Source organism: Canis lupus, chromosome 6, assembly GCF_048164855.1.
Source record: "Canis lupus baileyi chromosome 6, mCanLup2.hap1, whole genome shotgun sequence".
Classification (NCBI taxonomy): Eukaryota; Metazoa; Chordata; class Mammalia; order Carnivora; family Canidae; genus Canis; species Canis lupus.
Genome location: NC_132843.1, coordinates 6565839 through 6581719, shown reverse-complemented (window position 1 = coordinate 6581719; position 15881 = coordinate 6565839). Strand labels below are relative to the sequence as shown.

Here is a 15881-nt window from a genome sequence, read left to right as displayed (position 1 = left end):
GTACAACTCCTCAGAGCTCCTTCCTATTTGCTAGATGGGATGCTGCCCAATTTGTGAATCACTGAATAAAGCAAATTATAATCTTCAAATGTACTCTGTTGCATCTTGTTTTTTTAACAACATCCATAATTTTTCTGTCACCTTTCCTGCAAAAAGAAAACCTCTGACGAATAGTCACACTGTTCTGAAGTGTGAAGAAAGAGAGGTGTGTGACTATTCCCCAGTGTCCTGAGTGAGCAGACCTAAAGATTTTGCCTCTCCTGTGCAGCCAACTTGGGGGTGGATCGAGGGTTCAGAAGACCTTCCCACCTATGCTGTCCTCCTGGATGCAGTTAATCAGATTCCTCTACCCCATTCCCTGAATTCCTGATTAATTTTCTGGAAGAAGAATGAGACGGAAAAGAAACTAATCCATTCCGAGTATCTAGCTAGGTACTTTATGCACCTAGTGCCTTGTATACAAAGATGTGAGGTAGGATGTATATGGTCCACTTCGCAGGCATCCATCATTGCTTCTCCACCAAGACTCCCCTTTCTTTTGGGGATGCTGGGCAGGCCATCGGCCTCATAGCTGACAGCTGGATCAGGGCAGATCCCTGGCTCAAGTTGGGTCAATCAGATTTTCTCTCCAAAGAGTTCTGGAACACAGGTAGGAGAAAAGGAGTCAGTCAGCTGCGGGGACAGAGCTGCAACCTCCTGTGTGGTCACAGCCAAAGCTATCACAGACAAAACTAGACACAGTGAAAGCACCAAGTGAGCCAAGACAGCCAGCTTGCAGAGAGAAGGGCAGATAAGAAACTCTACTGCTGTGCGGAAGGCAGGAACTCTGATTCTCTAGTGTGTATGATGTGATGCCATTTCCCTTCTTAGAAGCCTGAGGGAGTAGCTACTGAATCCTCAATAAAACCACCTTCTATTTATGTTAAGTAAGTGCCTTGTGTTCCTGGTGTAAAAGAATATATGTCCAAACCCAGTCTGGAAAGGAATTTAATTCTGTATACTGTAATTCCCAATTTTCTTCTGGAAAGAAATTAGTGTTCTTGACTTCAAAAAAAATCAAAGCAATTTATGATAAATGTAATTTTTTAAAAAGACTTCATTTACTTATTTATGTGTGTGTATGTACGTGCGTGCACGTGTGTGTGTGCGCGTGAGAGAGAGAGAGAGAGTGTGTGCATGAGCAGGGGGAGGGGCAGAGGGAGAAGCAGACTCCCTGCTGAGCACAAAGCCTGATGCTGGGCTTGCTCCCAGGACCCTGAGATCATGACCTGAGCCAAAACCAAGAGTCAGAACTGAACCACCCAGGTGCCCCATATGATAAATTTCAGTGAAGACTGGTTTGGGGGAGAGGGGTGGGGCACCTGGGTGGCTCAGTCAGTTAGGTATCTGCCTTCATCTCAGGTCACGATCCCAGGGTCTTGGGATCAAGTTCCGAATTGAGCTCCCTGCTCAGTGGAGAGCCTGCCTTTCCCTCTCCTCCCTGCTTATACTCTCTCAAATAAATAAATAAATAAAATGTTTAAAAAAAAAAAAAAAAGACTGGTTCTGGGAAACCCGTCACCCACCCACTCAGTCAAGTGAGACAGAGGTGGTCTTTAATTGAACATCCTTTTCTTATTTTATCTGGTCTAACCATGTAAGATTACACTAAGTGTCATACTTAAATTGAAAAGTTTACTTTATCAAGAGCAATCAGTCATGCTCTGAGGCAGTGGTCAAAACTTGGTCTCACCTGGGAACTTGCTAGAAATGCAAATCTCAAGTGCAACCCAGACCTACCAGGAAAATTTGAGGGTGGGGGAATTTGAGGGCAGGTGCTGCTGATAGGGGAATTTAAGAACCACTGCCCTGAGGGCTCTGAAACTGGGCAAGGTAGTTCTTGGATGCTGTTAAGAACCACCTTCAGGGGGCAGGGCCTGATCCTAGGGACCCAGGATCAGAGTCCCACGTCAGGCTCCCTGCATGGAGCCTGCTTCTCCCTCTGCCTATGTCTCTGCCTCTCTCTGTGGGTCTCATGAATGAATGAATAAATAAAAAGTTAAAATAAAAAAAGAACCACCTTCAGGTTGGGTTGTATGAGAGTGGAGAGAACCTAACCATAAACCACCTTTCCACATTTTTCTTGGTTCTAAGTGGCCTCATTTCAAAGAATCAATTATCCTAAAGATGGGGGGCTTTCAAAGTGACCTAGTGAAAAGCCCACCTACTGTTTACAGTGTAAACAGTGGGGCTTTGTTTGGGGAACATGACAGTTGCCCTTCCCCTGGCCATAGGAACTCCTAGCTGCTGGCTGCTGGTGAGCCCCGGCTTCCCCACGGAGGAGGTAGATGAGCAGGCCTGGCTGAGCTCCCCTTACACAGGACATGCCCAAACAAGCCAGCAAAACTCTGATTTGCTTGCAGCTATTAGCCATGCAGATCTCCCTGTGACACATCCAGCTTGGGGATAATGTCATGTCCCCAAACAGGACTTAATCTTGACAGATAGCAAGAGCTACTATCTTCCTTGAAAATGAGGAGCAGGAGAGGACCTTTATAATTAGGGGAACACAGATTTGGGAAAGACAAAAATGGTCACCTCCTTCTGAGACTATTCCTCACCAGCCCTCTCCTGTACCCGCAGGAGGCTGCTTATTCTTTCCTTTGTGCCCCACAGCAGCACCCATCTCCCCTCACACATCATAATACATCATCCTTGCTTATATATTGGCTCCTTAACAAGACTCTTTGAGGGCCAGAGCAATGATTAGTCATTTTTGTGTTCTCTGTGTTTGGCAAAATGTTTGTGCTAAATGAATGAGCCGTAACTAGGGCTGACTCAGATGTTTGGGTGGGAAACGGAATCAACCAGCAGATTCTAAGACTCAGTCAGACAAACCTTTCTGACTGTAGAGATTTCTGCTGGATGCACACTTCTGATCCCCTCCCCCGACATAAACACACATCTTGATGGTGATTGCAGGTCAGTTAAACTTTCCTTTCAGCTTAAAAATGCTTCAGGAGCTGTCACTGCTAATTGCAAATAGAATTAGCTTCCAAACAATGTTCTTAAAGGAAGGTGTGTAGTATGCATTTGTTTTGTTTTTTTTTTAAGATTTTTAAAAATTTATTTATTCATAGAGACACAGAGAGAGAGAGAAAGAGGCAGAGACACAGACAGAGGGAGAAGCAGGCACCATGCAGAGAGCCTGACACGGGACTCGATCCAGATCCCGGGTCTCCAGGATCACACCCTAGGCTGCAGGCGGCGCTAAACCACTGCACCACCGTGGCTGCCCTGTAGTATTTGTAAGGTCATTTCCATTCCCATCACTCAACCAAAGAAAAATCTTAAGAATTTAAACTGCATTTTTCCCCAACCTTGTCAGTTCCTTAGGGGCTGCTCAGAAGTGTACCTTTTGTGTTCTTAGTGAACAAGGGTTTGCTAAGGAAAGGAGGAGTGTCAATAAGATTAGACACTGTTTTCTTAGCTGAGTGCACTGGCACCATTCAGGGAGTTGGGGTTCCATTTACATATAAACAGTGTAATTGCAGTGATAGCGGGGAGCTGGCACAAATGAGGCTGGTGCTTGATATGCTAATTACAATTCTCTATAATCCAAGGAGGCTGTTTGGGAAGAGAATTTAGAATTGGAGAGAATTGAAACTGGTGAGGTTAAGTGACTTGCCAGAAGGTCACATGGCTAATTAAATGGAACTTGTCTGTGTGTTTTGAATGTACAAAAGGTCTGACACACAATATCTCATTTAATCCTCACAACAACTCTTGGGGGAGTATTTTATCACTATTATTGTCATGCTGCTGGTGGACAAAGAAAGCTACATGGAGAGAAGTTAAGCCATGATTTGACCAGATTCACTCAGCTAGCAAGATCCCCTGTGGTCTATTGAGATTTTGGCTGAGGTCAGTCTGGTCCTAAATCAGGACATTTGCAGGTCATTCTTTGCTTGCCAGGGGCAGAACAAGATTGGGTGTCCCAATTCTTAAATCAACAGTGAACAGATGCTACCTACTTCCCATTATTATCATACATTAAAGTCTGGTTTCCTAAATCAGAAAAAAAAAAACCTATAAATTTTCTACAATTTAAATTAGACTTTGGGGCACCTGGCTGGCTCAATCAGTGGAGCATGCAACTCTTGATTTCAGGGTGGTGAGTTCAAGCCCTGATGTTAGGCATCGAACCTACTTAAAACAATAAAAATAAAAAATAAATGATTAGTCTTCCCTGTAGTTCTCAACCAAATTCACTATTACCAAGATTTTTATATTTCATCCTATTCACAAGCTGTCTAAATAGCATTAAAGATTTTAACATTGTGAATCAGGAGAAAAAAAACATATAAAATTTTCTTTGCCATTTTCCCCCTCATTTAAGATTTGTAATGTATCTAGCAGTAATTGATGTGGTATATTCTCTGCCCTCACTTTTAAAAATTAAAAAAAGAAACATTCATGTTCACGTATTTGAAGGGGAGTACTTATGCTTTTGCACAGCAGAAGTAATGGATAGATGGATGGATGGATGAATTCACTTCCCCTTTTCTTTAAGATTTTATTTGTCCACTCATGAGAGATACACAGAGAGAAGCAGAGACATAGGCAGAGGGAGAAGCAGGTTCTCTACAGGGAACCCGATGTGGGAGTTGATCCCAGGGCCAGGATCATGCCCTGAGCCGAAGGCAGACGCTCAACTACTGAGCCACCCTGGTGTCCCTTATTTCTCCTTTATTCAAGAAATTTCTTAGCGATTGGCAGGGCATCTCTCAGACTGAAATGTGTATACAACCTGGTCCTGGTTGTTTGTGAAGGATAAATATGGAAATGTTGAAATCATATGCCATAAGTTCAGGTTAGGCATTCTGCTCCCGTGCTGTGCCCTGAAGCTGGCCAAGCTTGCAACGACAGGAAATGGGGGTCAGTCATTACCCAGAGGACTTCAGAGAGCTTGGACAGTGTGCAGGGTAGAGGTCAGGGGCTGAGGTAGGGGCATCATGAAGGGCATGGTTGATGGCTGTGTCCTGCATATAGAAAATGCTCAAGGAGAACCTAAGTCTCTGAATTGATTGGCTTAGAAGTCTTTGGGGGAAGCAGAGAGAGAGAAGAAAGATGGACCTTTGGGAGCCCAGAACCAACTTAAAGGGTCAGGAAAGGATCAAAAAGTATCTTCTCTTCTTGCAAGCATCAGCTCCCTCCTCTGTCCTCTGAAAGTGCCTTCCAAGTAGAGTTTCAGGGGCAGACCCTTGGCTATCCTTTTACCTCCTTAGATCAACCCTCAGACAGCACATAGCTCCAGTGAAACCTCAACGTCCTTCAAAGTAGACAAACAGGGATGGGACTCTGGCAACTCTCTCCCTAGTTATTAATGTGGGAAAGACTGCCATGGGAGACAAGGAGCTAAAAACATCCAAATTTGTGGCCTAAGAAGCTAAGTCAATTCCACACACATATGCAAAATCATCAGTGACATCATGTACACCAGTGACATGTTTTATTTTCTTAAAAAAAAAAGATTATTTATTTATTTATTTATTTATTTATTTATTTATTTATTTATTTGAGAGAGAGATGGAGAAGGGAGGGAGAGGGAGGACGAGAATCTCAAGCAGACTCCCCACTGAGCAAGGAGCCTGAGATCATGACCTGAGCTGAAATCAAGAGCTGGATGCTCAGCCAACTGAGCCACCCAGGTGTCCACATGATTTTCACATCTATGATGCTATTACTATTATCAAGGGCTTTCCTAAGCCATTTTATTAAATCAGCTTTGAATCTGACCACATTATCTCTGTGCTCAAATAAATATCTGAAATTGAGATACTTACTGTTTTTGAAGGCATGGATCAAAATTAATTATTTATCCGATAGCAAGGAAATGCAACCCAACAGTATTCTTGGTGGGCTGGCACTTGTCCATTGTGTATTCCACGATGTAGCACAAAGAGAAACAGGTCCAAACACAGCAGTGCTGTCAAATGGACATGGGAAAAATCACAAGTCATTTCCCTCATGCCTCTGTTTTCCAAAGAATCTAATTGCTTCTTCCTTTGCGCCTCTCGAGCAACACACTCCAAGACCACACTTAAACTTCTGGAGGAACCTAAAGACAGCCAGTTTGTTTCAGGTGCTCAAGGTCAGTCTTTCCCTAGGTCACCATACAGGGATCATGCTGCTCATCACCCAATGGCCCTAGTCATATTTTTAATTAAAAAATTGCTTCCCAGGCAGCCCCGGTGGCTCAGCGGTTTAGCGCTGCCTTCAGCCCAGGGCATGATCTTGGAGACCTGGGATCGAGTCCCATGTCAGGCTCCCTTCTTGGAGCCTGTTTCTCCCTCTGCCTGTGTCTCTGCCTCTCTCTCTCTCTGTCTCTCATGAGTAAGTAAATAACATTTATTTAAAAAAAAAACTGCTTCCCCACCTTTTCCAATTTTAACTTATATAGAATTATTTTGTGCAGAACTCATTTTTTCCTGTATGGACTCTGCACTCCCAAAGACCTCTGATTCCTGCTAAATATGAAACTCTCCTTCCACCATCATCTCACTGATGAATGGAAATAAAGAAATGCTCCTGGCTTTCTGAACCAAGAGAATAGACATCTAGCATTAAATTTCCCATGAAGGGGTAGCCTGGGTTGTTCAGAGGTTTAGAGCCGCCTTCAGCCCAGAGCCTGATCCTGGAGATCCGGGATCCCCACGTCGGGCTCCCTGCATGGAGCCTGCTTCTCCCTCTGCCTGTGTCTCTGCCTCTCTCTCTCTCTCTCTCTCTCTGTGTGTCTCTCATGAATAAATAAATAAAATCTTTAAAAAAATAAAAAATAAAAAAACTAAATTTCCCATGAAGAAGCAAGACATCCATGGCTATTACCTGCCTGATGATGGCTAGTTCTTTCCTTCTACTTGCCTCTCTAGCATATCTGTCCTCTGTGCATCCTGTGAAGTCAGCCTCCTGTCATCCCTAGGCAAGGTCCATATGCCATGCTGGAGTCGCCCCACCTGTGGGGAAGGCAGCAGCATATGCTGGGAGGTAGTTCAGGGGTATGGCAATGGGTGTGCACTGATAGAGCACATCTGCGTGCAAAGTCTGGCTCTGCCACTAACTGGTGGTGGGAGGCTTGTTGAATTACTTTTCTTTGTGGCTTGGTTTCTCCATCTGTAACACTGAGAGAACAAGCATATCTAGACCCATTATTCCATTTGATAAGCCTCATTTGCTACCTCCACCATAAAGCCTGGCCAGACTTAATTACTTCCCTCTGCATGTTTTCTTCCTTTTTTTTTTTTAATTTGCCAATTGGAATACCTATTCATAATTTTCCAGTGAGAAATGGACTATCAAGCACATTCTTTGCCTGTAAGCAGACTTAAATAGGAAGCTGAATTATCATCAGGAAGTTGGTTGGTGGGCACAGACTCAGAGATGCTGGTATCATGAATCAATGATACATTGCTTCAGGGGCACCTGGGTGGCTCAGTGGTTTAGTGTCTGCCTTTGGCTCAGGTCATGATCCCGGAGTCCTGGGATCAAGTCCTGAATCGGGCTCCCCAGGGGGAGCCTGCTTCTCCCTCTCGCCTGTGTCTCCACATCTCTGTGTCTCTTGTGAATAAATAAATAAAATCTTTTTTAAAAAGTGATATGTTGTTTCATACCTTCATCTCCACTAGCAATAGCTAATCTTCATTCAGGTCTTGCTGGATGCTGAGTAATATGATTTTCAATATCTGTGTGTATTAAAATGTAATCCTCAGGGGCGCCTGGGTGGTGGAGTCAGTTAAGAGTCTGACTCTTGATTTCCAGTTCAAGTCCTGTGAGATTGAGCCCTGCATCAGGCTCTGTGCTCAACACTCTCTCTCCCGGGCAGCCCAGGTGGCTCAGTGGTTTGGTGCTTGCCTTTGGCCCGGGGTGTGATCCTGGAGTCCGGGGATCGAGTCCCACGTCAGACTTCTTGTATGGAGCCTGCTTCTCCCCCTGCCTGTGTCTCTGCCTTGTCTCTGTGTCTCTCATGAATAAAAAAAAAAAAAAAAAAGACTCTCCCTCTCCTTCTGCCCCTAACCTTGTGCTCACTCTCTCTCTCTCTCAAAATTAAATGAATAAATCTTTTTTAAAAAATGTAATCCTCACACCAACCCTATGAGTTAGGCACCATAATCATCACCATTTTATAAGAGAACTGAAGCACAGAGAGTAGGTGACTTATCCGAGGATACAAGTTGGCAATGCTGGGGTCTTGCATTGGGGTCTAGCTCTCAGCTACTGGCTTGTGCTTTCTTAGAGTAACTGGGCAAGCCCTCAGGCTGCTGTTCACTGCACCCCGCATGATGCACGCTGCCCCAAACTAATTCAGCTCTTTTGGTTTTGCTCCTTGATATTTGCACATTTTTTGCCACACTCGTAACCTTTGGCTTAGGAGGAGCAGGGAAGGAGGAAGGGGTTGCTGATCTTCTCTTTTTATTTTATGTCATATGTCATCATTTTCAGTGGGAGTGCCAACAAAGGAAGTAGCAAGAATAAAAAATAATAGGATAGAGGTCCTAGATCATTTGTGCTTCTTTGAAGCACCAAGCAAGTCCTGGTTGGTGCAGGTCCTGATTCTAAAGGAAAGCCTCCCAGTGCCACCAGCGCCCTTGCTCACTCAGTCATGGATCCAGACCTCTCAAAATTCCCAGGAGCCCTCAGCTGCTCCCAGCAGCTCCTGAATCAACAAATTATTTTTTTTAAATATTTTATTTATTTATTCATGAGAGACACAGAAAGAGAGAGGCAGAGACACAGGCAGAGAGAGAGGCAGGCTCCACGCAGGGAGCCCAATGTGAGACTTGATCCCGGGACCCCAGGATCATGCCCTGAGCCAAAGGCAGATACTCAACCACTGAGCCAACCAGGCGTCCCTTAACACATTCTTTAAAGGGTGTGAATCTGCCTTTTTAAAAGTGTAATTCACTTTAAAAATCCCAGGCATCTAGGAGGTATTAAATGTTGATGCTTTTCATCTTGATTTTCCCACCTCTTTAACTAAGATTAAAATGAATTTCTACTTGAAATGCTATAGGATAACCATACTTTGCTCCCACCTTCTTGCCCTGCAAATACCTGTAGACATAGTCTAAAGAAAAGCTTTGGCCTCCATCATTTTCAGTGAATAAAGCAAAAATGAAAGCCAGGATGTTCTCCTTGATAGAATGTTGTCTAAGGTTCTAGAATCTCCCAGAGTGAATAGATGGATGGCCAACATCCCTGAAGAGGTGAGAGCCTGAAACAGACAGACAATTCTTCTAAGTTATAAGTAACAAGTCCCTTGACCTTGATGATACATTTGTAGAAACTTTGAAGAGTGGGAGCACAGAAAGAGATAGGCAACTTTTATGATGACATAAAATCCTGATATGTGTGGAGTGTTCTCAGTGTGTAGAATATTCAAGACACCGACAACAACGAAGATACTACTCTTGTCTTCTCAAGGAACAAAGACCAGAAGGAAAGCCATAGTAATGGCAGTAGCTCTTGTTGCTTTCCAGCTATGCACATTCCGAGCTGTCTTCCTTCTCGACCCCCTCTTGCTCCAGTGGTTAGAAAACACTATCTACTATGTGCAGATTTCTGTATTGCCCTGTGGCTCTGTACTCGACAAGGTTATACTCTATAGAAGACAGCCAAGAATACATCTCCAAAGTTGTAAAAGAACCTGGGTCCAGATAACAATCTTCTCTGTAGCATTTTCTGAAACACAGCCTTCAGCCTGGGCAACACTTATTCTGAGAACTTGCAATTGTACTTTTAAAGAAGACAGCTAAAAAAAAAAAAAAAAAAAAAAAAAGAGACAGCTCATTCCATTCTATTTCTCTTATCTTTTTAGGGATGAAAACAATTAAATCCTTCAAATACTGTCCTTCATTTCTTTGAAATGCTGAATAGGCAATGAATTTTTATTTTCGCTATCTCCTCTTTCTATGCTTCTCTGTTATTTAATTTTTCAGTACTTGATACATTTCCAAACTCCTTGATGATATTTGAGAAGCACCGTACAGAGAAGATAGAAATAAGTAAACAAATCAAGATGCATGGCTGAAAGGAATTGGGAGTTCATGAAATCACTGAATGCTATATCCTGGATTATAAAATGATGTTATGTTGGTGCAAAAAATAAGATCCTCATGTCACTGTAGAACAAAAGCAATTTGTGGAGCTGAAGGGACTATCTATCAGCATCATCTCCAGAGTAGGCTTTGATCTGGGCAGCTACTGAGAAGGTTTAGCTGCTGAGAGACTTAGTCTTTAAATATATAGGTAATGATTTCTCAATATTTATACAGTCTTTTTTCAAGGACAAACAAGAACCATTAAAGCATGAAGACTGTGTTTCACATATTCATATATTTGTAGAAGAGAATGGTTGCTAGATTCTGTTTCAGCTGGATTCCTTGCCTTACGCTGACTGTCCTAATTACCGAGTCACCAGAAGCAACACCCCTGCAGCTGAATAAGTTGGGATTATTGATCAAGGCAGCGAGGGAGAAAGGAGGACACTGAGCCTTTGGTAGGAGGATATTAAAGAGAGCATAGATTTGGACTTGGGGGATTTGGGGGAGGGCTTAATGACGTGGGACTCTGCTATAGCTTGGATGCTGTCAGGAAGTGGGGGTCATTCTGATTGGGTATCTCAATGAATCTTACAGAAGGAGGAACAATGCAGCAAGGCTGAAACTATAATGGGTAAGAAGCTGCAGTCACTCCAATTAGGGATTAAAGAGGGATGTCTAAGCATTTGTGTGGTTTAGGGAATGTTCATGTTTCGTCTACATTCAGATATGATTACTGAGAGAGTTCTTAGGTTTCAGTCTTGACCCATCATGGTCCCAGAGTGGCCTTGTCTGATGCTGAGGCTCTGTGACATTGTTTATGTTTAACAGGAGAACACCAGGGAGATCCGGGCCAGATCCTAGGAATATGAAGGCCTAGGTGATAGTGGAGGCCAGGTCCAGATGTCAGGGGCAGCTTTTCTCTGAAAATATTCTCTGTAGGAGTAGGAGATTATGAGCCCCGCAAAGGCGGATGCCATTCTTTTCATCCCCGCTATTCCAGTATCTGTATGTAGCCTAGCATTTTCGAAGGTGTTCAACGAACAATCTTTGAAAGAACATGTGTATAAACGAGTAAGTGGATGGACAGGCTACAGAGCTTCTTTAACAGTCTTCTTTCCACAGGACGCCTGGGTGGCTTAGTGGTTGAGCGTCTGCCTTTGGCTCAGGACATGATCCTGGAGTCCTGGGATTGAGTCCCTCTGCCCATGTCTCTGCCTCTCTCCGTGTCTCTTATGAAAAAAATAAATAAAATCTGGAAAAAAATAACCAGTCTTCTATCCAATTATATATAAGAGAGTTAGACAAAACAAAGACTTCATGTCTCCTTAGTTACATGGACATAAAGATGAGTCAGTCTGATCCAATTTGGAGATATTCTTACCTTGAGGAATGTGCTTTAGTCATAGGGTGACCTGGGCTGCCTGTTCAGGTCCAGTTCATGCCTGTTGTCTCATATTATTATTAATAGTGCCCCTTCATTCTCATATTTTCTATAGTCTGATTATGATCACCCTAATTATGGATTGGAGGACTTAATTGTAGGAGGACTACTTCAGAATAACAACCAATGGGGGGGAAAAAAAACCAACCAGTGGGTTTCCTGGGGTTTCCTAGAGAGGGGCTGACAAAAGAACAGGATGGCAAGCTTTCCAATGCCTCATTCTGCATTCAAATTCTCAGATTAATCGCTTCTCAGCCTTTTGGCTAAGATCAAGTGCAAATTCTCAGATCAAATAGTATTTAAAAAGACAAATGTGAAATGTACTTATTCTAAGTAATAATACTGAGGGCGACTTAGAAAGCATGATTAACTTTTAGGGCACCTGGGTGGCTCAGTTGGTTGAGCATCTGACTCTTGGTTTCAGCTCAGGTCATAATCTCAGGGGCATGAGATGGAGCCCCTCATTGGGCTCCACGCTCAGTGTGGAATCTGCTTGAGATTCTCTCCCTCTCCCGCTGTCCCTTTCCCCTGCTCACTCTCTCTCTAAAATAAAATAAATGAAATCTTTAAAAAATTAACTCTCAATAGTTTGCCTCAATAGGATAATCAGGAATATGCATAACTAACATTTGTCATATTTATTCCATCATATTAACCTTCTTAATTATACTGTTCTTCTATTAAAATTGGTTTCTATTTCCTGGTACATTTTGTCTGAGAATGAAGAGAGGTGGCCTACAGTATGCTACAGATAATCCCATGTTGATAATTAAAATAACAAGCACCAATTCACCTCAACCCCAAGATTCATGAAGCTGGGATATACATTGAAGCTTATTTAAGTTCAAGTTCCTGATTTTATTTTATTCTTTAAAAGATTTTATTTATTTATTTGAGAGAGAAAGAGGGACTGGCAGAGGGAGAGGGAGAAGCAGACTCCCTGCTGAGCAGGGAGTCCAATGTGGGGCTTGATCCCAGCACCCTGAGATCATGACCTGAGTTGAAGAGAGATGCTTAATTGACTTAACCACCCAGGTGCCCCAACTCCCTAATTTTATAGATGAGGCCTCAAAAGCCCAGGAAGACTGAGCTATTTTGTCCAAGGTAAGTGAACATATCATTGTGATCAGACACAGAACTTGCATTGTTCTATTGCCTTATTGGTAAACTTAGCTTGACAGTAATTTTACATAGAAATAGTAATTAAAATGTATTTATATGCATGATCTTTTGTAGTGTTGTATTTCCTGAATTATTTGGGAAACATTTTCATAAGTACTATGTGCTATGGAATCTTCTATAAATCCATTGATCTATTTTTGCTTTCTGCATAAACCTACTCTTTTACTTATTAATTTTATTTTTTTAAGACTTTATTCATTTATTCATGAGAGACACAGAGAGAGAGAGAGAGGCAGAGACATAGCAGAGAGAGAAGCAGAGAGAGAAGCAGAGAGAGAAGCAGGCTCCACGCAGGGAGCCTGATGTGGGACTCGATCCTGGGACTCCAGGATCACACCCTGGGCCAAAGGCAGGCGCTCAACCGCTGAGCCACCCAGGCGTCCCCCTGCTCTTATCTTATATGGAAAGAATTGCTCTGTAGTTGGGGAAGCTAAGCAGTGAGATGAAGTGATTACTGACATCTTCTATTTCACATCATTTCTGTTTTGAAAGGTAGTAACTGTGTGGATAGAGATATAAATAATAGTAAATTACAATAAAAGCAAACAAACAAACAAAAAAAGCAAACACACGTGTTGTACATTTCGGAAGCTGCATAATGAAATCTGTAATGTTCTAAATTAAGGGGATGTCAACATAACACATTAATTTCCCTTAGTTTTTTTGGAGTATACGTGCTGCTGACGGGAAAGGTAGAGAATTTTGATTAGTTTTCCTTATTTAACAATGTATTTTCCATGTGCATCAAACTTAGAATCACAAAATGACTTTTAAAACATAATTTAAAAAATTTTAGCAGTAATGTTATTAGAAGAAGGGACTCAAATTTCTAAATGTAAAGTTAGCAAACATGTCTAAACCTTTGTAAGGAATACCGCCCTGTTTAACCAGAGGAAGTCTCTTAGAATCACTTGCAGACTCCTTTTCTCCCGTGCTGGGGAAGGGATGCCATCACAACACCCACCACTAGGGGACATCCTCCAACACAGCTTAGCTGTCCCCGCAGGAGCCTGTGGCTCTCCACCATATCAGAGCATAGCACCCTCTTTTCTTACAGGAGCCCTTACTGTCCTGAAATAAGATTCATTATGTGTGCATCACTCTACTAAACATATCTTTAAAAATCAATATAATGCTCTATTGATAATATACAAGAGAAAAAATAAGAAAGCAATTTATAATAAAATATTATGTATTTCCACATTAAAGCTTAGGTACAAATACACCAGAAAATACATATAGTTTAGTAGTTAGATTCTATACATAGAGGCAATTGCTAAAATGCAGGCAAATACAGGTGCATTACAGTGAGGACTCAAATACTTTGAGTGGCGTTGCCATCAATGACAAAATGACTGAAGATGAAGTCATTGTAAATCTCCACCACACCGAGCTAATCACTTCCCAAACACCCTACCTCCTGAGACCATCACATTGGACATTAGGATTTCACATGAATTGGGGGATGAGAGGGACACAAACATCGAGAGCACCATTTACACATAAACACAATACTTTGACACATAAAGCAGAATTTTTAGGGTTGTTTTCATAGATACTGGGGTTTGGGAGGGTTTGAGAGAGAGGGGATCCCTGGTGGAGCTTTCATGAATGGAATTAGTGCTGGTATAAATGAGACCCCATTTTTTTAAAATTTAAGTTCAATTTGCCAACATATAGTATAACACCCAGTACTCATCCCATCAAGTGCCGTCCTCAGTGCCCGTCACCCAGTTACCCCATCCCCCTGCCCACCTCCTCTTCCGCAACCCCTTGTTTGTTTCCCACAGTTAGGAGTCTCTCAGGGTTTGTCTCCCTCTCTAATTTTTCCCACTCAGTTCCCCTCCCCAGAGGGAGAACACCAGACACATGTCCCCACATGGGGACAGAAGAAAACGGCAGTCTGCAGTCAGGGAAAAAGCTCTCACTCTTGACCATGCAGGCACCCCTGAGCTCAGACTCCAGACTCCAGAGCTGTGAGAAATAAATTTAGATTGTTTAGAAGCCACCCCATCCATGGTACTCTGCTATCACTGCTCAAACAGAGTAAGACAGTTACATTCTAGGCTCAAATAATGATAGTTTTTTGTTTTGTTTTGTTTTGAACCTATATGAATGTTTCAGAAGGGCATTTGGAAGTTGGACAGTATGAGGAGCAGTTCCTCTCTGGGCATATTGTGATATCTGGCCTCCCCGACCCCTCTCCTAAATTCCAAAAGTGCCCCATAACCCAACTGTCACGACAACAAAAAATACACCAACAAATTCCAAAATGCCCATAAAAGTGCTTCAACGCTCATGGAGAACCACTGGACAAAAGCAAAAAGGGCCTCCTTTCTACCCTCATGTATATCTCTTTGGCTCTCAGATGAGAGGGAGATTCTCGTCTTACCCCCAAAAGACTGGCCCTAGGAGACATCCTTTGATGGGACATTGTCTTCAGTTCAGATTTAGGGTACATCTCTCTCTATCTTGGTCTCTACATTTGTCCTCCAGAATTTCACACACAGCTTTGGAAGGAGTTCCAAAAAGAAACAGGAAGAAAGGCAGAGGGAGGGACGCCTGGGTGGCTTAGCGGTTGAACATCTGCCTTTGGCTCAGGGTGTGATCCCAGAGTCCAGGGATCGAGTCCCACATCGGGCTCCCAGTATGGAGCCTGCTTCTCCCTCTGCCTGTGTCTCTGCCTCTCTCTCTGTCTCTCATGAATAAATAATAAATAAAATCTTAAAAACAAACAAACAGACAAGAACCAAACAGGAGATAGTGAAGTAACCCAGAGAACTGCAACCACAGGAAGCCTTGACTGGGAGGAAGGGGGAGGAGAAGGCGGAGTTACCACAGGCTTCAGGTCATCCACTGAAAGCTGGAACCCCAATAAGCCAGTCCACAGAGGAGACCGGGTCACTGTGAAGAAGCCACTAGAGGCAGAGAAAGAAGGGAATAACCCTGGTTTCTCTCTTGTTGTTAACGCTCCAATCTCTACTTGCCAAAAGCCATCAGCAAACCCAGGAACCTGGAAAACCAACCCTTATCAGTTGTGCTCTTCTGTAGAGAGCAGTCGAGGAAGAGCACACTCACATGGGATTTTGTTGTTTTTCCAGAAGAAAGCATCTCAAGCTTCCTTTAAATAGTAACCCCCAACACGTTTAGACGAACTTGATAGAACAACAAAATTTTTG

At 42.8% G+C, this 15881-nt stretch overlaps 1 long non-coding RNA gene across 2 annotated transcripts; it reads right to left on the bottom strand.

The window, feature by feature from the left end:
* Window positions 1-458: 458 nt before the first annotated feature.
* Window positions 459-9173, bottom strand: LOC140634633 (uncharacterized). Of its 2 annotated transcripts, none has more exons than XR_012032040.1 (3): window positions 9091-9173; window positions 5826-5968; window positions 459-638 (listed from the first exon to the last, which is right to left on the bottom strand). It is a non-coding gene; the product is annotated as an uncharacterized lncRNA (long non-coding RNA). The 2 variants fall into 2 exon arrangements; XR_012032039.1 differs by having other exon boundaries at window positions 9072-9171.
* Between the last annotated feature and the right edge of the window lie 6708 nt (window positions 9174-15881).